We start from the raw sequence: 27,236 nt of genomic DNA, 5'->3' as shown, positions 1-27,236 counted from the left end.
TGCACTCTTATCTAAATTAAAATTTTTACATAAATGCACTCTTATTTAATCTGAAAATTTGTCATAAATTCCTAAACTGATTTGAACTGAAAAAACTACACTCTGCGTTCTTAATTCTAACACGCCACCCGAGTTCGGTTATTTAAACAGAAAAGATCGAGAAAGAACAGAACCACTGGCAGTAGATTTACAAATTGATTCTCAGGCTTGTTCTCAGTGAATGTCTACAAATTTCATATTTAGGTTACTACAGAGGAAAAAAAAATGTCAATGAGCAAATGTACCGTTTACTTACTCATAATATATTTACTTGCTGACCTCGAAAGGAAATAATTCAATGAATGATACTTAGTGTCGTCTCTTAATGGTGATTCATAGTTCGTGACGACTGATGATAGATTATAAATGGTCTTCCAAAGGGCGTATTTGCAACCCAAGTATTCCACCGGTGTGTGCAGGTGTGGAGCACCCATGGAGCATTTGAGAACCACTCTCTCTCTCATCTTAGACTTCCTATTCATCTTCATCACAATATCGCAGCAATTCGTCGTTCCTCTTTCCTATCCTCTCCACACATACTTTTCGAAACACCGATGCCTCCCTCTTTTCTTCCTCCTTCCACGTTTCCGCACCGCAAAGTGTTACACTCCAAATCAGACTTTTCATCAAACTCTAGCACAACGATCCTCTCATCCGCTCAAACCAATGAATGAACGGCTCTTTTCCTAATGCAATCCTCCTCCTGATTTCCTTATTGCCGTATCCGTTTTCCTGCAAGGTGCTGCCCAAATAGCCTAACTGATTCACCTGCTCAACATTTGAACCATAACATTTTAAATATAACTCCTTTAACTAAAATTTAAACTTGGGCTAATCAGTGACTGATCTGCTAACCTCCCTGATTTAAACATCATTCCCCTAACTCAAACTCCTGCTTCTAACTCATCCCATGCCTTCCGTACCATTTCGTTTGCATACACGATAGACCACACCGATGTCCGTCTGCTACCCGCACTTGAGCAGTCTGAGACATTTACATGTTAGTCATGAGTCGCCTATCCCTCTAATCTACTTCTTTTTTCTTAGGAATGCCTTTTAACTATGAATTAACTTCAAGCAGTCAATTCCATTAAATTCTAAATCAAAATCCAAAACGCAAGCCAACACGTCCCAGCTCTATCCTAGGCTCCTCTCCAATTTGTTCCTCATTACCGCTTTCGCATCAGGCGTTGGATTTCTTCTCCAGAAACCAAACTGATCCTGCTGTCAAGTTCAAAAATCATTTTCCTCGCAATCATCCCTCAATTCTCATCAGAAAGCTCACACGATCCTCGCTCACCGCTTCCCTAGGCTTCATATCCAACATTCATATCTCTCTTATTCTCTGCGTCTACGTCATGTAAAACCTATCTGGTCTGTCCCCGCTCTCAAAAATGTCCTCCACATAATCCTTCCATCTGCTGTAACCCTCATCTCGCTCGGTAAGCATCTTTCCAATGATAGCTCTAATATTGCCATGGTTTACTCTCTTTTGCCACCCGATAACGACTTTATGTGCAGCGCTCTTCTACACCTACATACTACCCCGCAAGCCGCCTAAAAAGGCGTGTGGCAGGGGGTATGGTATGGTATGGAAGTGGGTGTGTCAGGTCACCAGCTTTCTACGCATAAAAATTAAATGCTCAAACAAGATTACGATTATAATTTATTAGAGTCCTTTATGGTTCGCGGGAAAAACGAATTCGCATATATTCGCCTTTCAGCAAAATATTCATCTTAATTTATCGCTTCTGTCGGACCTGGAAATATGGTAGGGCTCTAATATTATTATCTCCGTTTACCTCTTAAAGATATCCATTCTCAATTGCTCAAGCAATATGAGCCTAGCGCGCAGCCTCCGACTCTCCAGCGGCTCCCAGCCTAATTTGCTTAACATCTGGGTACCGCTTTCTGTGTGTCCGTAGCCGTTTTTGACTAATCGTGCAGCTTTCTTTTGTATTTATTTCAGTTCACGAGTGAAGTCTTTCTGCACCGGACCCCATTTGCTCTCTGCATATTCAACGTGCAGTCGGTCGAGTGCGAAATACCACCTTCCTTTCACTTTCTCATCCGGTGGAAAATCTTCCAGTGGAACTTGCTTGTGCTTCACATGATCCAGCTTCCTTGTGGAATACCTGAGGGAACTTTTACTACATCAGAGCTAATTCCGTCTGGAAGTACTTTTTCTTTACGATCACTCAGAAAGTCACCTATCCAGTTTTACTCTGTATCGTTTAATCCGCATGGCTGTAATTTGTATAAACGTTTGTATTGTGGTACCGTGTCGAAAACTTTCTTAAAATCTAATAACAATGCGTCAACTTGTCTCTTCGATTCACCAGATTTGAAAACGTCGTGAAGAAAGAGCGCGAGCTGTGTTTCGCATGATCTTTGGAGCCTCCTATGTCTCCTTCCTTCTGAAATTTTTCTGTTTCCTTAATCCGCCTTTTTCACCAATCCTCTTCCAGCCATGCCTCCCTTCTCGGCTAAAGCGTTCCAGTCCCACATCACTTTTAGGTTTGTCTTCACCGGGTTTACCCGATTATTTCCTCGAGCTGTTAATACTCTTCATCTATTCCTTCCTCCTTGTCATTGCTAGTGGGCATGTAAACTTAGAACTCCACAAGGTTGGTGGGTCACGCCTCAGTTTCATAGAACGAAAAAAATAGTTTACGGATATCAAACTCCTTTTCGGAAGTCGCCTTTTCAGCAAAACTCATTATTTTATCTCTCGTCTTCAGTGGCACGTTTGGCCCATCGAGTATTCCTCATGAGGTACATACTAGGTTGTCACCAATTTCGAGCGCCTGTTCATGAATATTCGGGATCTAAGCGCCCATCAATGCACCCGCAAATATCTCCTTCAGTAATAAAAAGAAAATCTGTTACACATCTGCTCCCACTCCTAGGTCCCGAAAAGCCAAGGAAAATTAAGCTCGCCGTAATCAATTACACGTTTTAATCCCCAGCCTCGCAAACTATCAATATTTGTTCATTTTAAAAGGAATTTTGATTCGATTATTAGCTATTTCTTCTCCAATAAATTCTGGATATCTGTCTCGGATATTTCTCCTAACTTTGCAGTGCTTATCCACTTAAACATCATCATCATCTGCAGCTCTACATCCCTAGTGGTCCCTTGATTTCCTCTGCTACGGGCCTCCACTCTCTCATTCTCCTTGATTTCTCCTCCCACTTTGTAACTTAAACATACCCACGGTTGACACCTGCATCAAAATATCATTTTTTTGCATGAGTCAATGAGTGATTAGTGAAATGCAAGATTATTCTGTAGGGGTGATCAATTGCTGTAAGAAAAAAATTGCGGAAAGGTTTTCTTTCTGCTTTTGCACAAATAAAAATCGCATTACATGATTTATTGTTAAATCAGCAACCTCTCGCTTGATCCTAATAACATTTAATTAAATAATTTTGGTTCAATGTAGAATTGAAAAGCATAACCCAAGGGAAAGCTCTTAATACATAGCTTACAAGTAGACAGCGGCGAAATTTCTAGATCCGGTTTCGAAGTTTGAAATATGAGCCCCCGCATTTGACCTGTGACAAATGTACCGCAGAATAGGTTTACCGATGGCTTCAAATTGACACAAACGGACGCATAGCGCGAACTGAATTTTATCCCTTGCTGGAAAGCTTGTTTACATATTAATTTATTTCCTTGAACTCGGAAAACAGTATATATATGACGCTCTATAACTCAGAGAAGAAAACCGTGGACGATGCAAACGGAAGCATCCATGGACCCAGGCTGGAATCCATCATGAGAGAGAGCAGAGAGTATGGCAACCGAGTGCGATACAAAATTCGGTTGCAATTTTCAATAGTATAGGGAATTTACGAATCTGCGTGAACTATCAAATACGCTGATAGTAAAACTGACAAGCAAAGTCATTTCCGGTAACACGACTCATTAAGGACAAAATATTGGGATAATTGAAGCATTTGTCACCGGAAAAGGCCATAGCTTGGCATCACTAAAATTGAATCATTTTTCATGTAAATTACCATAAATAATTCATTTGTAATCCCCGCAATAATATAGTGTCTTTTTATGAATATTTTATTGCAATTGAGAATAGAAAATAATTTATCTTATTTATATTTAAAGTTAATTTAAAACGGTAAATCATATTTCATTGTTTTTTTCTCATATTTTGGAAAGATTTTCTCTATAAATTAAGATATAATTGCATAAAATGAATATATGACTACCTATATTATTCTTGGTATAATGGCATTGCATTCAACCGGTTGAGGTAGGTTCACAAGGAGGAAACGTTTTTACAAATGCCTTGGGCCTTTCCCGTTCTGATGACCATCCCTCACATTTAGGTCCACCTCCTCTCATTCCAAACACTATCTATGAAAACTATTCCTTCATCCGACCCCTTTTTTCACGAAATGTTCTTCTTCTAAACACTTTCTCCCATTCCCTGCGGCCAAACCTTCTGTATCTCATGCAGAAGCTTCCTCTCCTCACCCACCATGTCCAGCACTTCGTCGTTCCTCCTCCTCTCCGTCCATTTCACCTTCTCTATTCTTCTACACACCAACATCTCGAATGCCTCCAGTCTCATCTCGTCCTCCACCCTAAGTGTCCACGTTTCCGTACCGTAAAGCGCTACATTCTAAATCAATCTCTTCATTAGCGTTTTATTCAAATGATTGCATTCTCTATTGCTTTCTCATCTTGTTTAATGTATTGTTTGGCTAAGCCATTCTCTGTCCCATGTCCTTTATACGGTGGTTATGAATAAAATAAATATTAATGTTGAAATATGTGTCACCGGACTAACATTGAGTTAGGGTACGTTGGATTGGTTTAGGAAATAGGAGGGACGTTGCATATGCATGTTGACTGCTGAGAGGGAGGAATCTTAAAGGGGATGGGTCCCACCCAGAGACTTCTTTCGATGTTCGCTCACCTCAACTTCTTGTGCTATCTTCTTGAAATTTTAGGGCACAGAAAATGAGACCCTTGTCAGCTGAAATCTCATTTTACCTCATAGGTACATTCCTCTGATGTATTTTTATCGCATTATCTCATATATGGGAAAAAATTCGCTATTGCACTCGGTTTTTCTGTACGTATGCATATGTCTGCCCTCAATTTCACGTCAATTTACAGAATATCATGCAATATAACATGATTTTGATGGTGGTTCTAGGTCCGGTATGAATTAGCATTTGCAAAAACATATGATGATGCCCTGGTCTCGAATCCACGACCTTAGTCTTAGGCTATGTTTGATTAGACATGATGGTTTTCGCGATTTTCACGAATTTTACGGAATAACCTCGATAATTATGCTTGTGGTGTAAGTTTTAAGTTTGCAGAAGAAGTCTCGAGTCTTGATCTTTTTTTCTCGATTTTCAAAAAAGGAAGAACAAGAATTTAAAGAAGATTCACATGATTCCTTTTATTTAATTTAGTTTAGGTAGAAATATTTGTGCTAAGTTCCATTAATTTTCGGAATTGCCGAAAAATGATTATTTTGAAATAATTGCCTTTAAAAAATATTATTTCTAGTTTTAATTTACTGTCAGTAGTATAAAGCACTGATTGCTGTAAAAAGACGGATTTAGAGTTTCCTTAGCAATTCAATTTTTCGGTTAATATTATCTTTATACCTATCGCAGCATAATTAACTAATTGCAGTAAAAAACTTACCTATGCAAGAGAAAATGCACTTTATGTCACTCGCTGCAGTGGTAATGATCAATTCTTTTTTAATATTTGACATTGAGGCAAATGCGCGCAAGGGCATAGCCAATATTGTAGGGAATGACGCAATTTGACATATTTCAAGGCACCCGCGAATAAGGAAGCATTAGTTACCAATAGAAAGAATTTCACTACATCGGGAATCGAACCACGAACTTAGCTTACCGAGCCAAAGGGCACTCGCTTAGGCTGTCCAGCTTCCTTAGTTCCCGTGGAAATTCTACTGAGGTTCACGATGATAGCACGGTGGCGCAAGTTTTAAATGAGCATTGAGTGACCAAGAAAGATAAGACGGAGGTGGAGATAAGGTGGAGAGGTCAGCGAGGACCTGTTGTAAGAGAGACAAAGACAGGGCCCCACCTATCATGCACATGGTGACCACTGGCACCCGCCCAAACTCAATCGACACCCTCATTTCCTCCGAGCAAACTCTGAGCACGTGCCAATCATCCGTGGACCTTTGGAGCAGTTTGCAAATTTCGGTGGTCAACGGTAGCTTTGTGTAAAAAATAAAATGAATTAATATCTAATAGATACCCCACCGAAAATTAACCTAAGAGAGTTAAACTGCTAGTGAAATATGATGAAGTACAAAAAAGAATATGTTGCATAAAAAATAAATTATTTTTGGTACTGTCCGTTCACTACAATGTCGATGGTTAAAAAAATGCGATTCGAAACAGATCAACCTTTGATCGGTATAGAGAGCATTGCAAAAAAAACATCCGTCACATGCTTGAATTAGTCAGTATTTGTTACACGACAGCACAAAAACGTTGAGATACAATGAGATGGAGGGAAAGTGTGTCTAAAGGAATGGATTACTTTAAAATCGAGTCTTTGACTTAATGGTTTGCACTTGATGTGGGGTCGGAATTATTCATTGCACTATTACGAATTATTCGCTCCATTATTCGCACTGAAGTGCTCATATTTGATCAGATTTTAGTTATAGTGAACTCTGTCTCTAAATGTATGATACTCGCTAGAAATTCCGAATCACGACGGCGATGGAATATCCATGCTTAGCAGAGCAATACGAGTCGCAACTTGATTTCATCTCTTTCGACCCCTAACCAATTAAGGACGACAGGTTGTTGAGCAAGTCTTCAGAAATGATTTGATGATAGCGTGTGATACGGCGCGATATTATCAAATTATAATTCATCATCATTAGTTCCTAGAAGTTGGTAACTGCACAGTTTTCCTTTTTGCGATGTCATTTTTTATTCTTATAATTTCTAAAAACGTGATTCAGGCAATCTAATCACGAGGAAACTTGAGCTGAAGCTCCATTAGCCAATTACCCTTTGTGAAGCGTTCCGAGATATCAATCAAGCACGAGGACTAGAAAAATATTTTTATGATTCAAAGGGGCTCAAATTTTACCCTCAATGTAGAAAAATCATGTTTTCATTTAGCTGCGATATTGTTAAGCATTTACTTACTTACTCCCAGGGCCATACATATCTAAGTAGATATTTGGCCGCACCAACAATCCTCTTCCATCTATCTCTATTTCCTGCGTCCTCCTCGGTCGCTCCTAATCGCTCCAGGTCTACCTTCACTTGGTCCCACCACCTTCGCCTTGGTCTTCCTCTTGGCCTTCTTCCTTCAGGATTCCTCATTATAACTTTTTTTAAATGATTAGTGTCCTCTCTTCTCAAAATGTGCCCAGCCCATCTAATTCTTCTACGTTTAAACTCGCACACTACATCTGGATCCTTGTATAGCTCTCTTAATTCTCTATTGTGTTTTCTCCTCCACTCTCCTCCTTCAGAGATTGGTCCATATATTTTCCTAAGGATCTTATTTTCAAAAACAATTAATTTTCTTTCTTCCTTTTTATCCAGTTTCCAAGTTTCACTTCCATATAACTGTACGGGTCTTATGATTGTTTTATATATTCTGATTTTAGTAGTGTGTGATAGTAATTTTGAGGACATGAGTTTGTTGCAGGCGTAGAAGCATCTGTTAGCCAGATTTAGCCTGTTTTGTATTTCTATTGCTTCTTTGTTTTCTCTTGAAATAAAAACGCCTAAATACTTAAAGGAGTCCACTTTTTCAAATTTGTGGTTGTCTATGTAGAGAGGATTTTGATTTCTGTTCATTTCATTTCTTGTTAAGTGTATATATTTAGTTTTTCCATCATTTACTTTTAGTCCTAGATTAGCTACGATTTAAGCATTGATTGTTAGGCATTTATTCATAATAAATCAATATCACCTTAAGCTGAACTACCCTGAACTCATAATTCGTATGCCTCAATACATACTGGGGGAAAATTGAATGCTCATATAGCATTGATAGTTTTAAATCCATTTTATATCGATTTCATAATGTGCGCGTAAACAGAGAAGTACTGGATAAGAGCAGCAAAAAACCGATGGTCCCCCTTCCATAATTATTTGATGTTCCTTAATTTAATCGCCATTTGCTCGTGCTTGACTAGGCATCACCTCCTATGGTAACCAGTCTGTTCTCCTCCCCCCTTATGTACAGTGGTTTGCAAAAGTTTCTTAACAAATCGAGCGGCGCCACTTCTGCTCCTTCAGAGAAATTGAGCTTCACTTACTGCTATTATTGTCCTTGGTTATGTGACGTTACGTCGAAAATCTGCTTGATTTTTCACGTAAGTCCAGACAGGGCAAATACTCCAACCGTCGGTCACATGCTGGATCAGGGAAAAGACTCCACAAACAAGAAAAACAGCTCACAAGAAAAAGGTAGCCAAAAATAATTTACGAGTTATTACCGTACGATATCTATTCAAAGTAGAGTATTCAAAAAATCAGAAGTATTACAGAAAACAATGATAGTAAATTCATGATCCCAAAGGAAACATTACCAGCAGAAAATTGCTCTAAAAATCTCATGGCTCACAAGACATGTGACTCCCAGCAGGTCTCGACCAGAAAAAAGGGCTTGCCTATGCAAGGCGAGACAGCATTTGAGGGGAGGGCTTCTTCCAGGGAGTGGAGGGGTAGCCAGGCGAATTCAACAACCGCCCACTGATGCGTCACTGCCCCTGCAGAAACGGCCGCTCCACAAAACACCATTCACTGGTTTTGAGACAACAGCCAGCACCCAGAATTTTCCCCTCAACTTCTGGGTTGGAGACATCAGAGGAATCGTTCATTGGAACACATGGAGGGGAAGGAGATACTGGGGTGAGGTGTTGGAGGGAGAGAGAGTTTGTGATAGGACAATGGTAAAACTTCTCACTCCAAGTGCAATACTAAGGCCTTAGCACCGATTTCCCCTTGCTTGCCAAGGAGAAGTATTTCTCCGCAGTAGTCCTATATAAGTCTTGCATTGCAGGTAGGCTGGTTCGGAGGCTGGTTCGGAGGCTGCTTCGGAGGCTGTTTCAGAGACTGTTTCCAGAGACAGGATTTTCCAGAGACAGGATTTTGCGAGACAGGGCACTTTGCTACAGGGACCCTTTGCGCAAAAAATCCTTTGCGCGAAAAAACCTTTGTTCTGCGGATAAGTTCGGAGGAAGTTCGAGGAATTTCTGGGGGGGGGAGGGGTACCAGAAATTTTTGGGGGGGGGGCAACACTTAAAAAATGCCACATCCTCTGTGGGAAAATGACCACAAAAATTGCTTGAACTTGGGGACCAAGACACATCCACCAAGAACTGATTAATGCCTAGAAAACTTATCGAGGCATCACAGGTCCACTGGTTTTCACTGGATGAACCCCCACTGTTTAACCCCCCATGGAATTTACAAAAAACCATTATTCAGTGGTTAGAATTGAACTGAATATTGAAAAGTTTATTGATTGAGGTAACAGTTTTCAAGAAATATCACTCAAAAATAATTTTGAGAAGAAAAATACATTTTTATCACTCAGTAAAAAAAATAATTTCAAGAGTGATGTTTGGAATTCAACAGAATTCATAAGTGAGTAACATGGCATAATTACAAGAGTGAGACAAGAAATATTGCTGATAGATATAGAGTAAATTATTTAGTATTACATAGCAAGAAAATAAAATTAATAATCAATATGTCATAAAGTGATGCTTGTTTCGGTGAACAGTGAATCAAAATTACAAATAATTACCATCAGCAACTAGAAGGAACTGGGAAGATTTTTATTGGTATAACACCAGGATATCTTTACCAAACTCAAATGTTCCTTCTCTCATCAGAGATATTTTGTGGGTTTTTTTTTTTTAAAACCAAGTAAAGCAATACAATAACCAACCACTTAGTAAATGGGCAAGATTGGGTTGGTGAAGCAGTTGGGTTCATGGGAACCCTGGGTTGTCCCATTAGTTGGGTTCAACCACCTTATCAAAAAACAACGATTCACAAAAATGGGTTTTAACTTCTACCCAAAATTCATATTGCAACCCAAGAGAAAGTTAGGGTCGACCAACAAAATATATACCCCATATTATATAATCATTAAGTACAAGTTTATTCAAAAATACGGTTATTCACTAAATAATTATTAGTTATCAAAATACCAGCAAAAATATTCAGCATAATATGTGTCTCACTTAATTAATATACATTGGCATTAGTATTTCTCCGTTTAAACCCTCCATGTTTGTAAATATTATCAGTCCATAATTAATTATCAATAATGAATCCTCCAAAATTCAACAAGATTTACATAAATGACAATAGATTGCACTAAATTCCTCGATTTTCCAATAATTATTAACAATTTATAAGGCATATGGTATTCATGTCAGCTATTGAACAAGTACTGACTAAATTTAATCAAGATGTGTATATATATCTCTCAGTATTAATTAAACAAGTCAAAAAGAATCATAGGCGATGCTAACAAAATGAGAACTGCATATTGCATCAACAAAAGAAATCACTCTAAATTTCACTCTTCAATTAACAATAGAAATGAGAGCTACATGCTGGTTGCGACAAGATGAAAGTTCATACTTGTCGGGCGATGAAGGTCGCAACTCAACGCCAAAAGCCACACTAAAACACAGTAGGCAGTCTTAAGATCAGCTGATCAATTCAATCACTCAGCCATCGATAGAATATTGAACACTGCAAAATCACGACACTTATCACTGTCCAGAATTGTGAGAATGTCCATAAAGTCTTGGTGGAGGAAAGGTGACACAAAACACAATTGAATCTTAATAACTGGGGCCACCTCCACAGCTTATCTGGAAACGAGCCATCTCGGGGATTTCCCCCCAAGTTAATCTCCCGTCCTCTCCCTCCAAGCACCCATAATTCCTCCACCTTACCCCATCTCACAATCACAGTAGACCAACACTAAATTACATGAGTGAATTAAGCAGATGAGAATAAGCAAGTACAATACAATATTTCAGAACAATTTCAATTACAAGCATAGAAATAGACTTATTATTCATTATTCAAAACAATATTATTAGGAATCAAGAGAAATTCAACACCGAAATCAAGCATCAAATAGTATTTGAGAAAGCAAACATTAGCATTCATTGAGAAAAATAAAAAAAAATAATAAAAAAAAATCAATGATATTTCTCTCCTTTTAATTACTGGAATTACCAATGCCATCATGATATGCCTTTAAATGAGAAACATGACAAATTTTCTCTTTCCCAGGAGAAACTTCCAGAATAACTGTTACAGGAGAGAGATACTTTTTAAGGACGAAAGGTCCATTCCACAGAGGTTCCAGTTTTGCCATTTTCTGTTCACCTTTAGAACTGACAGGATGGTTTTTGCAGAGAACAAGATCTCCCACACAGAAAGTGATTTGGGAGTGAGATTTATTATAGGATTCTTTATACCTATTTCTGGCCTTTTTTAAATTAGCAATAACATGATTCAGGAAGACTTGTCTGTCACTATCGCTGAGATCATTCTCGAATAAAGATTTTGGAATGTCCCACTGATTAATTAAAGGATGCTTTAGTTCTCTGCCGAAAATTATTTTGGCAGGAGAATAACCACTGCTCTCATGAGAGGCAGTGTTCAAGGCAAAATTTAAGTCAGCAAGCATAGAGTCCCACATATGGTGAGCATTATTGCACAAAATAGCAAGTGCAGATTTTAGATTTCTATGCAATCTCTCTACCTGATTAGAACAGGGATAGTATGGAGAAACAAAAATTTGCTTAACCCCCAGTTGCAAACACATCTCCTTAACGGCATGAGATTTGAAAACTTGTGCATTATCAGAAACCAAATATTTTGGAAAACCGAATTTTGGAAACACTCTTTGAGTGAGTATTGAAACAACCGAACCGGCCGTAGCCTTGCGAACTGGCTCAAGAAAACAAAACTTAGAAAATCCATCAATAAGAGAAAGTACATATTGGTGTCCACCTTTAGTCAGAGGTAAAGGACCCACAAAGTCAATATAAAGTCTTTCCCAAACATCAGAAGGATTGTGCGACGATAGCATGCCAGGAGGTGGAGCATTTCTGGGTTTACAAGTTTGACACAGATGGCATTTTCTGACCATGTCATAAACCTCTTTTTTCATATCCTTCCACCAAAAGTGTCTGCTAATCTTATCATAAGTTTTAGCCATGCCCAAGTGAGCAGACATACTAGAGCAGTGAAAATATTGAAAAATCATAGGCCTCAAGACCGTAGGCAAAACAGCTCTTCCTCGCTTAATTTTAGAATTCCCATAACATAATAGCTGTCCCTTCAGAAAATAGTTTTTGTCGTTCAAGGAATTATTATTAATCAGATTGAAAATATCCTTTAGAACGAGATCAGTTTCTTGGTGTTTTCGAATGTCGACAAATGACAAAGGCAATTTATGTAACACACAAGAATAAGGAACAGCTGACTCCTTATGAGTGTTAGATTCCACATCTGATTGACTATTTGTAGATGAGAATGGCTCAATGCGAGAAAGACAATCTGCGACAGAATTAGCTGATCCTCGAACATGATGCACAATGAATTTATAAGAGGATAATTTAAGAACCATCCTGCCTAATTTGCCCAACTGCTTAGGATGAGAGAAAAGCCATGTCAAGGCACCATTATCAGTGTACAAGTGAAATGGTTTTACTTGTAAGTAAACACTGAATTTTTGAATTCCAAAATGAATTGCGTGACACTCCAATTCATAAGAAGAAAATTTACGTTCATGTTCCAAGAGTGCCTTACTAGCGAAAGCCACAGGGACAAAATCACCATTTACTTTGTGATTCAAAACGGCACCAACGGCCAAATTACTGGCATCGACAAATAAATGAAATTCCTCGTCAAATCGAGGGAAAGATAACACTGGTGGATTGGTGAGAGCTTTCTTCAACTGGCAGAAAGCCTCATTTTCAACGGCTGTCCATTGAAAAGGAACATTTTTACGTTTCAAGCGATTCAGTGGCATAGAAATTTCAGAATACCTTGGAATAAACTTGCAGTAAAACCCACAAAGTCCAATGAATCTGGCCACTTCCTTCACATTTCTGGGAACTGGGAATTGTTCAATTGGTCTCACTCTCTCAGGATCAACTTGCAAGGTTCCATTTGTGATGAGATGGCCCAGAAAAGTGAGTGATTCCACACCAAGCTTAACCTTGTCCTCGCACACCGTCAAACCGGCACTGCGTAGTTTGTTGAGGACAGCATTAACATGAGATACATGGTCTTCAGCAGACTTGGAATAGATACACAAGTCATCAATATATGGATAGACACATGAATATTTCAAATCGCCCAATACTTCATTAATGAGACGAGTGAATATTTGAGGAGAATTTACAAAACCAAATGGCAATCTATTATACTGGTACACTCCGAACGGCGTCACAAAAGCAGTTAATTTCTTAGAATTCTCAGATAATGGTATTTGATGAAAGGCAGAATTGAGATCAAGAACAGTAAAATATTTTGCATCAGCAAGATATTGGAATGCATGTTCAACAGAAGGTGTAGGATAACCGTCCGATTTAACAACTTTGTTCAACTTACGGTAATCAACCACTAATCTTTCAGATCCATCCTTTTTAGGCACTAGAAAAGCTGGCGAACACCAGTTTGAATTGGAAACCTCAATCACTTTCTTATCAAGTAAAGATTGGATGTGCTTCTTCATTAAATTTGCCTTTGGAGGTGACAATGAATAAGGATGGGATCGAATCGGAGTAGAATCTAGCAGTTCAATTTCGTAGGTCATAACAGATGTGACCCCCAATTCTTGAGAAATCACATCAGGATACTTTGACAATAAACCCTTCAACTTATCACACAACGTGATTTCAGTGGACGACAGAACATGTGATTCGGACGAGTTACTAACTGGCGCCGATTTAAACGCTTCGCAATTGTCCGTAAAGGAAAAAAGAGAATTCGGGGCAATTTCAAAACTGACGTTCGCCGGACGAATAATCATCTTTGAATTACAAATGAAATCCACACCCAGTAACACGGGAAACGGGATTTTAGCTAGATAAAACACGTGGTTCCAAGAAAACTTGCCTATTTGAACCTTGAGTGAGACAGAGGAATTAATATGAAAAGGCTGCCCCGACACCGTGATTAAATCGACGTCAACACTTTGACGAATAATTTTTCTCCGGCAACATTTCAGAGAAGCAAAGAAATCTTCATCACACAGTGAAACTGAACACCCAGTGTCAATTAGAGCCTGGCATGGCATAGAATGAAGATTAATAGATAATATTGGCAATCGAGTCGAACACTTGTCACGGACACTCATCAAACTCACGGCAGGCTGAGTAAATCGTCGTCTTTTGCGACACTCGTTCACTTTGTGGCCAGGTTTATGACAGTAAGAACAATTAATAGGAAAAGAAACTTCCCTAGGCGCACTGGAAGAGGCAACAGAAGACGGATTCCTAGAGATACGATGGAAAGTGTTGGAATATTCAGCACAGTCCATTAAATGTTTAGAAGCCTGCGTGATAACAGAGTCCAATTCTACAAATGTGTTAGGCTGATTTGAGAACATAATTGCAGATTTTGTTAAAGGATTTAACCCTTGAATAATGAGTCGCACAATAGAAGACTCGGAATACTGCAAACCCAGCACCTGAGTGGCATTACGCACAGAACACACGAAATCGTGGGGCGTTTCGCGAGGGAACTGAAATCTTTTAACTTTCGTAGTGATCAAACGATCAAACTCTCTGTCACTAACAATTCTAGCCCAAACTTTTTCTGTGATTTGAGACCATGCGAGATTCAAGTTTAACATAGACAACCAAAAATGACGAGAGCTGGCAGGTAGTTTAGATACTACAAGGTACAATAACGTTGACAGAGGAACCAAGGACAAAGAAACGATTTCATTAACTTTTAACATGAAATTAAACCAATTCTCACTGTTTGACACTTCAAATGGCGGAAAATCACTGAGTAATTGTTTGACAATCACTAACCCTTCAGAAACTGGCAATGTCTGAGAAGCAGACATTTCGTGAGAGACGTGAACATCACAGCTTTCCTCGTGCGTTGGGCGAGGTGGAACAACTTCTAAAGAAGATTCCCGTTCATTATTAGAAACTTCACTTCCTACGGACACATTAGCCGTACCCCTGGCCTTACGATCCTCGCCCGTGGTTAAATAAGTTTTTTCGTACGGGTTTTCAGTACCTCCAGGCATTTTGAAAAGTGAAGTGACGACAACGAGAAAAAGAGAGAGAAAAAGCGAGAAATAAAACTATCTCTCATTACTGGAAGAATCCAATAGGAAAAGAGGGGTGCGAGAATAACTAGCTGCTATCCAAACTATCAAGAACATTACGAGCATTACGAACATTAATGTCAAATGGCATATGACCACGAGGAAAAGTCGGCAACACTAGTCACGTAATCCCACACGAACCAAAAAGCACTTAATGGAACATAAAATAACTCACTTTTAAGAGGAGAAACAACCAGAAACTGCAAAAAGTGGAGAAATAGTGGAGAAATGTCACCATTGTCCAGCACTCGGGAGACCTCGACGAAAGGACAGGAAATCGAACCACGCTCTGCTACCAAAATGTGACGTTACGTCGAAAATCTGCTTGATTTTTCACGTAAGTCCAGACAGGGCAAATACTCCAACCGTGCGTCGGTCACATGCTGGATCAGGGAAAAGACTCCACAAACAAGAAAAACAGCTCACAAGAAAAAGGTAGCCAAAAATAATTTACGAGTTATTACCGTACGATATCTATTCAAAGTAGAGTATTCAAAAAATCAGAAGTATTACAGAAAACAATGATAGTAAATTCATGATCCCAAAGGAAACATTACCAGCAGAAAATTGCTCTAAAAATCTCATGGCTCACAAGACATGTGACTCCCAGCAGGTCTCGACCAGAAAAAAGGGCTTGCCTATGCAAGGCGAGACAGCATTTGAGGGGAGGGCTTCTTCCAGGGAGTGGAGGGGTAGCCAGGCGAATTCAACAACCGCCCACTGATGCGTCACTGCCCCTGCAGAAACGGCCGCTCCACAAAACACCATTCACTGGTTTTGAGACAACAGCCAGCACCCAGAATTTTCCCCTCAACTTCTGGGTTGGAGACATCAGAGGAATCGTTCATTGGAACACATGGAGGGGAAGGAGATACTGGGGTGAGGTGTTGGAGGGAGAGAGAGTTTGTGATAGGACAATGGTAAAACTTCTCACTCCAAGTGCAATACTAAGGCCTTAGCACCGATTTCCCCTTGCTTGCCAAGGAGAAGCATTTCTCCGCAGTAGTCCTATATAAGTCTTGCATTGCAGGTAGGCTGGTTCGGAGGCTGGTTCGGAGGCTGCTTCGGAGGCTGTTTCAGAGACTGTTTCCAGAGACAGGATTTTCCAGAGACAGGATTTTGCGAGACAGGGCACTTTGCTACAGGGACCCTTTGCGCAAAAAATCCTTTGCGCGAAAAAACCTTAGCGCGAAAAGTTCTTGGCGGGAGAAGTTCTGCGGATAAGTTCGGAGGAAGTTCGAGGAATTTCTGGGGGGGGGAGGGGTACCAGAAATTTTTGGGGGGGGGGCAACACTTAAAAAATGCCACAGTTACGCGCCACATATATTTCGTTTGTTTGTAAATAGATGTTGTTCTCGAAGGTAAGAGCGTAGAATATATCGTGTTATTGCATATTTATCTTTCTTTCGTTGAATTATTTAGTTGAAAATGATTTTTTCGTGAGCTCCAATGACTTTCTGGCTTCCAGAGTTCCTGTCGGTTTGTATTTTGCGTATTTTAAGCCTTGCACTGCATTGAACTATTCGTGTTTAATTATTACGATTGTTAAGTAAAATCTGATGCTTTCCCGGCGAATATGTTCAAAAAAGGCAGAATGGAGGGAGACCACCCGGCTGGAAGCCCGAATAGCCTTTTTTATTACGATTGTTGTTTCAATTTAACCTCATGTGTATGGTTGCCATATGTAAATTTAACTTATGATTACTTCTGTGCGTGAAATAGTGTATTGCGGTGTTTTCTAAAGTAGATATTTGAGGTTAGTGTGCACTACTTCGCTCGTTTTCCAATTGCATTTTCGTGAGGTTGATGACATTTTCTGTATTGTGAAGTGATTGTGCCAAACATATTTGTCGGAACGGAGATTTACTTTGTTTACTGCGGTGTGTTAATATCCAAAATATGTCGAGAGAAATAATAAGGTGCATATTCAATAAGCATACGAAGGTAAAAAATCGTGTGACGAATGGTATGATATGAGTTTTGATTCAGATTCGCGAGTAATGGTGCAATTATTCTAAGCTTTTTGTGTGCGCTACGGCAATCTAAGAATGATATAAGTTAGCGATAGCCTCTAAATTGCTAATTAAATGAAGCTTAAGGCTGGAGGCTGGTGAATTGTTGGCGTTCCGGTATATATTCGCGTTCCTCTATCATGCCCAAGGGATGTAACTTCAACTTTTCTTTCGTTTAATTTCATTGAGAAAATATTTTTCCCGGTTGCGTTATTAATATTAATTTACTTCCGACTGATAACCATATTCTACTAGCGAATGAAAATTTCCTTCCTTGTCTTATATGAGAGTCAAATACTTATTTCTAGCGATCCCTAATTCGGACACATGTCGATTGCACGTCAGTATTTTGTGATGATCGATATTATTTCTGATTTCGTCATCTGAGTGATTATGTAATGTTATAGCCGTGGTTATAGCTGTGTTTTCAGCCTTCATAACCTTCACATACTTCTGGAATTTGTTTTTATTTACAATTCGTGCATCATATGTTTCTAGTTTCCAAGTCAATTGTTGCGAACACCTGCGAAGGTCCAAGTAATCTATCAGTGCTGATTCTTCCAGTTTGTCTGCGGGCCAAAAAAAAGACAACCTGTTGATGTTGTGAGCTGTCGTTAACCCTTCCGTGACTGTGAGGGATAGCTCAGTTACCCCAAATTATGGTAATGTTGTATAACTGTTTTATATTATATTTTGTCCCTTTGATATTTTTTTTGTATTTGAGCTCAACCAATTTGTCGTCATTTAGGTGACGAATGATTTTTTTAACATTAAATTGTTTTTGAAAACTTCAGTTATAGGTGGGGTGACTGAGTTAACCCACACATTTGTTGGCGGGAATAAAAACTAGTTTGTTGTATGAGTGCAGGGATAAAATTTGAATGCAATAAATTTTATTATATTTTAATTTCAATTACGCCAGTACTCCACATGACCTTGTGATGTGACTTCCACGTGAATTCGACGTGCCTCACCTTTTGTATTTATTTTTTCATAGCATGTTAGTCAATGTACGCAGTTACAGTAGCAAAATATGAAAGATTCCTGCCATTTCGCACAAAATCAACGTAGAAACATAAATGAAGCCAAGACTTTATTTTTAAATTATATAAAACAAGATATTACATCATTGAAAAAGAGTCATTGTGCTGGGTTACAGGAAATATTAAAATGTAACATAAAGTTTATGAATTACTGCTGGTGTTACCTGAGATACTCCGTGAGATTCGCGTAAGTTTTCTAGGCACAGTCACGGAAGGGCCAATGCACTATTCTTTACGTCCGGATTTCTTAGGGTGCGTTCACGTAAAACGCTGGTTGCGAGCGCCTGAAAACCAGCATTTCCGGCTTTTACTAGCGCGGGCATTTTTTGCGGCCTTTCACGTAACACGCTGGAAACAAGTTGTAGTCCTAAGTTGCCGAGATGTCTTCGTCAAGTGATGATGAAGTTTTTTTAATTAGAAAACGTCGATTTTAATCCAGACAGCTTGAAGGTTTGGATGCATGGCATTAATATCGGACGAAATAATTGAAAGTGAAATTGAAAGAAATGTGAATGTTCTTTGTTTTTTATTTGGATGTACTTGTCTTTTAATTTGAATGAATTTTTTGGAGCAGTACAGTCTTTTTTAAGCCTAATCACAACATTCACTCTCAAGTACAGAATAATTTGCTTCGCTATCCACTCCTGCACACGAGTTGTGAACCAATTTCTTACAAATGGAACAGGTGACCCAGCCTTCAAATGATTTTTATTGAAAATCACAGCAGTATAAACATATAGTTGTCTCTTCATCCCATAATTCTTTTTTTCCATTTTTTTTATTACTTCCCCATTCCGCCTAAACCGTTCTGCCTCAAGAAGACGTTTGCGCTTACCTAAGAACTGACGCTTACTGATTGACCGAAAATTACATTTATTCACACATTTAGTTTTACAATACTAATGATTACTTCAAACACATACCAAAACTTTCTGTAATTTAAACGCCTGAATGTGACTTACCATCGATACAAAGTACTCGAGTAGGAATCGGGCAGTCTCTGAAAATTCACTGCCTCCACCTGCATTTGAACCCGAGCCCACATGTTGGGAAGCCAACACTCTAGCCTCCAGACAAACACAATCCCCCTTCGCCACAGTTATGTCGGTACTTTCGTTTCAGTAGTATGCGAAAACTTGGAAGGTTGGCACATGAAGCCACCTGCATCCTTTGCCCTCACGGCATCACATCAAGAGCCGACGAAGACGATCGCGGACGCGACTGAGCAACCGCAGTTGTAGTAAACTCCAGGGGGATTAGCCCAATCGGAATTAAGATTTGCGAGTAGAAAGAACTGAGGAAACTCACGTCCACGCACACGTTGGGCATTCGGAGTGTTTTCTTTCGGGCTCTATGATGAGGTTTTTCCCGTCTGTAGATCCATATTCGGACACACCGTTAATATTTCAAAAATACGTGGCTCCCTAGCCGAGCTTGTCTATGCGCGGTAATAGCGGTGAACATCTGGGAGGCTTCGAATCCGAAGTAATCTCATTCTCTTTCATTTTTAAACGAGACATTCTTGCCCTCAATATTATCTTTGCAGATAAATCAGGAAAAAGTTAATATTGAATTTTTAACGACTATATTCATTTAAATTATGTCTCTATCTACTCCTTTATCTCTAAACAGATCCATTCACGGAGAAAAAATAAGCAGGGAAGGTGGCAGTAGTTGTATCCTCGTGCTCCTTTGGCTAATTACAGTCAAATATTCGATGAGTAAAATTCCTATTCATAATAACTACAATTTGCATTGATACATTTGCATTTGAAATCATTTTGATAGCCCTAGGTTAAGTAAAATTATAGTAATTTCATCGATAATCATTGCTTTCAAATTTTTTAAACTTGGCCTTAAAGAAAGTAGGGAAATTTATTCCTCGTGATTAAAAGCACCAACGCTGTCCTTCCAGTGCGTGAGCAAAAAAATAAATTTCCCTTTATTAAAATTTATTTTTTTTTATAATTAGTAATGGTGCAATTATTCTTAGAATAATTGCACCATTACTCGCGAATCTGAATCAAAACTCATATCATATCATTCGTCACACGATTGTTTACCTTCGTATGCTTCATGCCTCGTTCACATTACGATCGTTCGAGCCGTCGTCGGAACTATCGTGCATTCACACGACGATTGTTAAAACCTGTGCTGCCCTCTAGTGCTGACATCTAAAGTGACCGATAAATTGACGGTTAGCAAAGCTGTTGAGATATTCAGGGTCAAGATATTACTGTGTTCAACGTGTATTTACCGAATAATTTTTCTTCCGCCCATATTCATCCTTCCTAGGACAAATCCATGAAAAAAATAGAGCTTCACGAGCTTTTCGTCTTTCTCTTGTCGCTTCCGATTCCGGTCTCCCAGCGCCTAGCCATCGTAAAGTGGCAACGTTCGGAACTACGTCAACTATAGTCAGGACTTGCATTCACACGGCTAGTTCGGTCAACTATCGTTAGGACGACGGCTCGGACGATCGTAATGTGAACGGGGCATCACTCAAGAGAAACAAATGCCTGCCTGAGGCGACGGCAACCGTAATACCAACACTGAAATATTGAATATACACCTAATTATTTCTCTCGACGTATTTTGGATATTAACACACCGCAGTAAACAAAGTAAATCTCCGTTCCGACAAATATGTTTGGCACAATCACTTCACAATACAGAAAATGTCATCAACCTCACGAAAATGCAATTGGAAAACGAGCGAAGTAGTGCACACTAACCTCAAATATCTACTTTAGAAAACACCGCAATGCACTATTTCACGCACAGAAGTAATCATAAGTTAAATTTACATATGGCAACCATACACATGAGGTTAAATTGAAACAACAATCGTAATAATTAAACACGAATAGTTCAATGCAGTGCAAGGCTTAAAATACGCAAAATACAAACCGACAGGAACTCTGGAAGCCAGAAAGTCATTGGAGCTCACGAAAAAATCATTTTCAACTAAATAATTCAACGAAAGAAAGATAAATATGCAATAACACGATATATTCTACGCTCTTACCAAGGCCGTTTATCAGGCCCGGGGGAAGAGGTACCACCGACCGCCACTCCGCCTATAGTTGGAGTAAGCTATAACTCAAATATATTTTTTCAATTTTAATGATGAAGTACTTTCAGATATTCGTATTTTTATTTTTATTGATATTTTTGACATTACTACATAACTCAAAGTAATATTTTCATTCGCACATGTGTTTATGTTTTGAATCGTTTCAACGGACATTGCGCACCGTTCCATGCCGTCCATCAGCTGTGTTGTCGTTGTCGTCATACTCGTTGTGGGCCGTGTTCTTTTTTGCTTTTAACGCAGAAAAGGTTTGTTAATCGACAATTTTCTGGAAGTGTAGTGACATTTAACGCCTCAAAATGTGCAGTTAGGGATTGTCAATCGAAAGATTGCAAGTTCTTTCGATTTCCGCGAACTGTTTTCAGGTGAGTGTTTTCTTCATTCAGATATATATATATAATTATTTGATATAAACTGTTAAGTTTTCAAGCCATATTAGCTTATAATGTACTTCTTTCTTCAAGGAATTTTGATGTGCATTCGATAATTATTCCAATGTGTCTATTAAGTTGATGGGGTTGTTGGAAATGCTGGTGGTGAACGTTGTTGATGCAACGTTTTCAAGATACCCTCGTTATTTTTAACAAATTGTCATTCATATGTGTCCGAAATTCGTTCTGCTAAATTGGTGAAATGTTTCAGAGTGTAACTTGTTAACGTGATCATTGCATCAGCAATTTCCACGTACCTTTTTAATTGCATGTAGCAACCAAACACAATTATTTTCTCTATAAAAGGAGGAGAGGCATAGTGATAACTTGTTAAGCCATCGGTGGAGATACATGGAAGTATTTCCATTAATATATGCTGTACTATAAGAACTCGTTCATGTGATTTGTGGACCTCCTGTTTTGTATTAAGATTTGATTCGGTGGGTCATGATTGTTGACCTATTATTTGCAATGGAGGTATTGATATCTCAAGACCTGTGTTTCCGGTCCCAAGCCCGGAAAAAGGAGGGTTTCTGTTGTTATTGAATTAGTGTCCATTTATAAAGTTATTCTTATTTTCCATCAGTCATTCTTCGTATAGTAAATTTTGGGAGTGTAAATTGAGTTTTAGCTTAGAAATAACTGAACAGATGTGAAATAATCCTTTGATATAGGATTAGAGTGTTTTCCACTGAAAATTTAACAAATGAGTAGTTGCTGTTTGACAAATGTAGTTGCAGTTAATTGGTTCTTATGATACAATAGGATGGTATGAATGAAATATATAAATTTCAATTCATACCATCATTTATGAAGATATGATGGTATGAATTGAAATTATATTGCTCATAAATGACTATTCAACAGCTGGACATTTAAATATTCTCATTATTGCCTTCAATCATTTTCATGTTCAGCAAGCTCTTTGATGCATTCTGGCTACCTCTAGATGGCATGACAGAGATATGAGGATGATCATTCTGTTGCTGTTGAAACAAAGGTATGTTATTACAAAGGGACTGAACCATATATGTACATTAACTTTTAGATCTGAAACAATTGTCATCATTGCCACCAATTAAAATATATCCATTGTATTACTTGCAGCTAGCCGGTTGATATATTCAAGTTACCTCTGATGGCATGTCGTATATATGGTCTAGGAATCTACTGTTTTGCTAAAGGTAAGTAATTCAAGAGGAAATGTAATAATTTTCTAAATCCCTCCATTCCTTCCACACTTTTCTGATCGAATGTTGAGGCTCACATTTTAAAAAGTATGTATCGATTAGTTAAAGAATTCATTGATGGATTTTTAGTATCAAGTCTTGGAAGTATATTGACCAAGGCCTGAAATGAAGTCACCATGTATTTTTGCATGTATATTCCACTTCATACAAAATTTTGTCCAGAACGATTATCAACTATTATACGAATGTGGATTCTCAAACTCTTTGTCATTCTCTTGTAATATTGCATGCAATTTTCATAAATTTTTGACAAGTTTGATGCTTTAAACCAAAGTTATTGATGACTTCAGCTATTCTATGAATTCAAGTATTCTGCCATTACTTGTTACTTCATGAATACAGTAACATATTCATTGTTGTAAGCAGCTGAGAAATCAATTCACAACTACATTTGGTACTCTGTTATTTTTAATTCTGACACTCTGCCTTCAGATCTTCTGATCAAACTGTTTCATATGTTTAAATTTTTGATTCAGTTTAGTATGACAATTTCATGAAGTCAGAAGTATTTCATAAGGATATTTCCTCAAAGAGAGTGCCTAAATTTTGATGAATCATTCTATCATTCAGTGCTTCCTGTTTCATTTTCATTAAGTGGACACCAAATGAGTAATGCCTTTACGCTAACGCCTTTTAGGTTATGATATACTAATGACTGATATCCCTGAAAAAAATAAACTCCACCATGGTGGGTAAAGGAAGGGTAGTAGCCTTCATGGTGGGTAGTTACCCTTACACAACCCACGCCCTGCCCACCATTAAGGGTAAGGGAAGGATAGAAAAATCCTTCGTCTACCCTTCCTTGGAACTCCTTCCCTTACCATCTGTGTACCCTTCCTTGGGACTTAGCATTTATAACTGAGGAAAACATATCCTGAAAGTATCTCCTCAGCTACTTTCACCTGCTAAAGAGTATTGAGTTCTGTACAAGAACGTAAAGCAGTCTTTGAAAGCAAAGATAGACGGGCTACACAACTAATCTTTAAAATTCCCTTGAGGAAAACAATAATATACATATTCAGTGGCTTAGCCATGGCTAAGCCACTGAATATGTATAGCCATGGCTGCAGCCCCTATGAAAAAATTGTATAAACCTGTTTCAAAATTTTATACATTCTTATACATTACCATGGCAATGTATAAGAATGTATAAAAATTTGAAACAGGTTTATACATTTTTTTCATAGGGGAGGGGTGGGTTCCCAGGGGGTTTGGACCCTCCACCCCCCGAAATATAAAAACAATCATTTTCCTTCATAAAAGAAAACAAAATATTGAAAAATGATGAATTAAAAAAAATACTTCTTTAACTATTGAAGTTTTTTCGATTATGAAAAGTGTTTGAATTAGTTGAAAACCCATTACTTAGTATCCTGTTTTCAAAACTTTCCCCACCTGGTTTTGGACCCCCCCCCCCAAACAAAATTCCTGGCTACGCCACTGTACACAATAGTTTCTATAATTGTGTGAAAAAAGCTCATTTAGAAGTTCTTTCATTCGCATTTCTCGGATGTAACATATTGTGTGGCTGACAATGGGACATCGCAAGAGTAATGTTCGGTACTTGAATGCCGATCTTATTTTCTGAAACGAAATAGGTAGAAAAAAGACACGGCTTTCTTCCACATAGGCCTGGGTGCGAATCTCATCTTAAGATTTTGTAGTATAAGTTCCGTTGAGAAGCGACATCTGACAAGTACCTCAATAGCTGAGGTTGTAAAAGCCGTAGTTCATTATCCTCCAATATGTAGGTTCTGGGTTCAAAACCATGTGAAGGCTAATTTTTTTTCTGTCTTATAACTTTAGAAATCACTGTTACAACTCATCCCCATTCGTTTAATTTAGTTTTTATATTAGTCCTACCCTTCCTGTACCCTTTATTGAGGCTGGCCCAATTCTTCCCGTACACTCCAGGAAGGAGAGGGCCTACCCACCAATGTTCTAAATACCCTTCGTCTACACTTGCTTAAGGGTATAGGAAGGGTACACCTATCCTTCCTTTACCCTGGCTGGCCCAACCCTTCCTCTACCCTTCCTGTACACTCCAGGAAGGAGAGGGCCTACCCACCAATCTTCTAAAATACCCTTCGTCTGCCCTTGCTGAGTGGTATAGGAAGGGTACACCTATCCTTCCCTTACCCTCATTGGAGGGTACACCTCACCACAATGGAGGAGTTTATTTTTATCAGGGATCTGTTAAGCATATGGTGACATAATTTATCTCAACAAAAAATATTTATACACTCAGTTTTCCTTTGAATGACAGCGATTGAATTTCTCATACTATGAGTCAGTCACATTCGGCCTAGTCTTTAAGGTGACAGATGAGTTATCTGCAGCTCCTTTGTATTAACTCCTGAGTGTGTGTTAGCAAACGTTCATATTTACTGTATCTCCTATTTTTTTTTTAATTTTTACCAAATCACCTGCTTTTTACATTTTTACCACTAATGTATTAGGCGAACAACCTATAAATTTCGTGACAACCTTAAATTGATTTTTCTGTATTCCTACGAAATCATTCCAAAAAGGTGGGAGTAGGGCTCCCAAGACATCATGTTAGGTCCTAATGATGAAGTGAGGCCCAATTAAATTGTTCCAATTGTTCCTATACCAAATACATGATAGTGTAAAGGCATTGCTAAGTTGGTGACCAATGTGTTATTTTAGAAAAAGTTTGGTTCTCCCTTCTCCTAGGATTTTAATATTACTTTTACCTTAGAGAGCATGATGGTGATTGCCATGTCTCATTCGTGTCCTTTATTTCTTTCAGGTTATTTGGTTGAATTAGCAATCAGGGATCATCATTGTGGGAAAAGTGAAGAACAGCTATAATTTCTGGCAAGAGTAAAGAGGAAAATTGATATTTTACATATTTTTGTACTTTTTTCATTATTTATCATGAATTGTGTTACTATGTAGCTGCACATTATTGAGTTAATTAAATTTTTGTGTTGACAATATTGTATTATTTGAATTTTTTAAATCAGCGCATGCTATTTTCAACTTTGCCAATAATTGCCTTTAGAGTTATTCCATTGCTTTAGCAGTATTTTTATCGATAATATGATTTATCATCATCTTTTGTTATGATTGATGAATTAATGCTCATTAAATTAAAGTTCTTAGTAAAGTGACAAGTAATTCTCAACAAACACCGAAGATACTTCATGGAAAGTAATCTTTAGCTGCTTAATAATGATGAAGTGGTTTTACAATGGATATTTTGGCCTATAAGAATTCAAAATGCCTCCAATTTATTTAATTGTTGGTAATTTGAATTGTTGTAGGCTGAAATATCCATGCAAAAAAATTAAATCGAAAACTTAAACAGAATTGGGAAGAAGCCCGGTTTGAATTTCCCGGTGACAACTAACGCCATCTATCCTTGGAGTAGGTACTAGATCGGCCAGGCCATAAATATATTACACAGTTGGCACCTCTTGCTCTTACCTTCGAGAACAACATCTATTTACAAACAAACGAAATATATGTGGCGCGTAACCAAGGACAATAATAGCAGTAAGTGAAGCTCAATTTCTCTGAAGGAGCAGAAGTGGCGCCGCTCGATTTGTTAAGAAACTTTTGCAAACCACTGTACATTATATTCACGGATGAATATATTACCTTCCTCATTATCTATCCTGTCTTTAGTGGCATTTGTCCATTATAATTGAGCATTTTTAGCACTTGACGTGGTCCCTTGCTTCTCCACCAACTTTTCTCTTCATCCTTGAATGTAGCGCTATAGTGTGAATACCAAAGAGAATGGAATCAAATAATCTACAAGTACTTATTCCCTTCAAAAGTGAATAATTTCAATAGAACCTATAATTGAATCAGAAATGCTAATTAGGGTACCTTCTATGTCCACTACAATTCAAATGTGATATTGATGTGGTTTCAGCTCCAAAAACATCATCCCTTGTCCCTCCAACTGTGATGGCCGCACACCGCGGCGTTAATA

The 27,236-nt window shown here is 38.4% G+C and overlaps 1 long non-coding RNA gene across 1 annotated transcript; it reads left to right on the top strand.

The window, feature by feature from the left end:
- Nucleotides 1-22,886: 22,886 nt before the first annotated feature.
- LOC124164325 lies at nt 22,887-26,232 on the top strand. Its single transcript, XR_006866026.1, has 3 exons — nt 22,887-23,019; nt 23,127-23,203; nt 26,043-26,232. It is a non-coding gene; the product is annotated as an uncharacterized LOC124164325 (long non-coding RNA).
- The last annotated feature ends 1,004 nt before the right edge of the window (nt 26,233-27,236 follow it).

This window comes from Ischnura elegans, chromosome 8 (assembly GCF_921293095.1).
Source record: "Ischnura elegans chromosome 8, ioIscEleg1.1, whole genome shotgun sequence".
NCBI lineage: Eukaryota > Metazoa > Arthropoda > Insecta > Odonata > Coenagrionidae > Ischnura > Ischnura elegans.
Note: the sequence above shows the minus strand (reverse complement) of the source record. Positions and strands in the feature narration are given on the sequence as shown.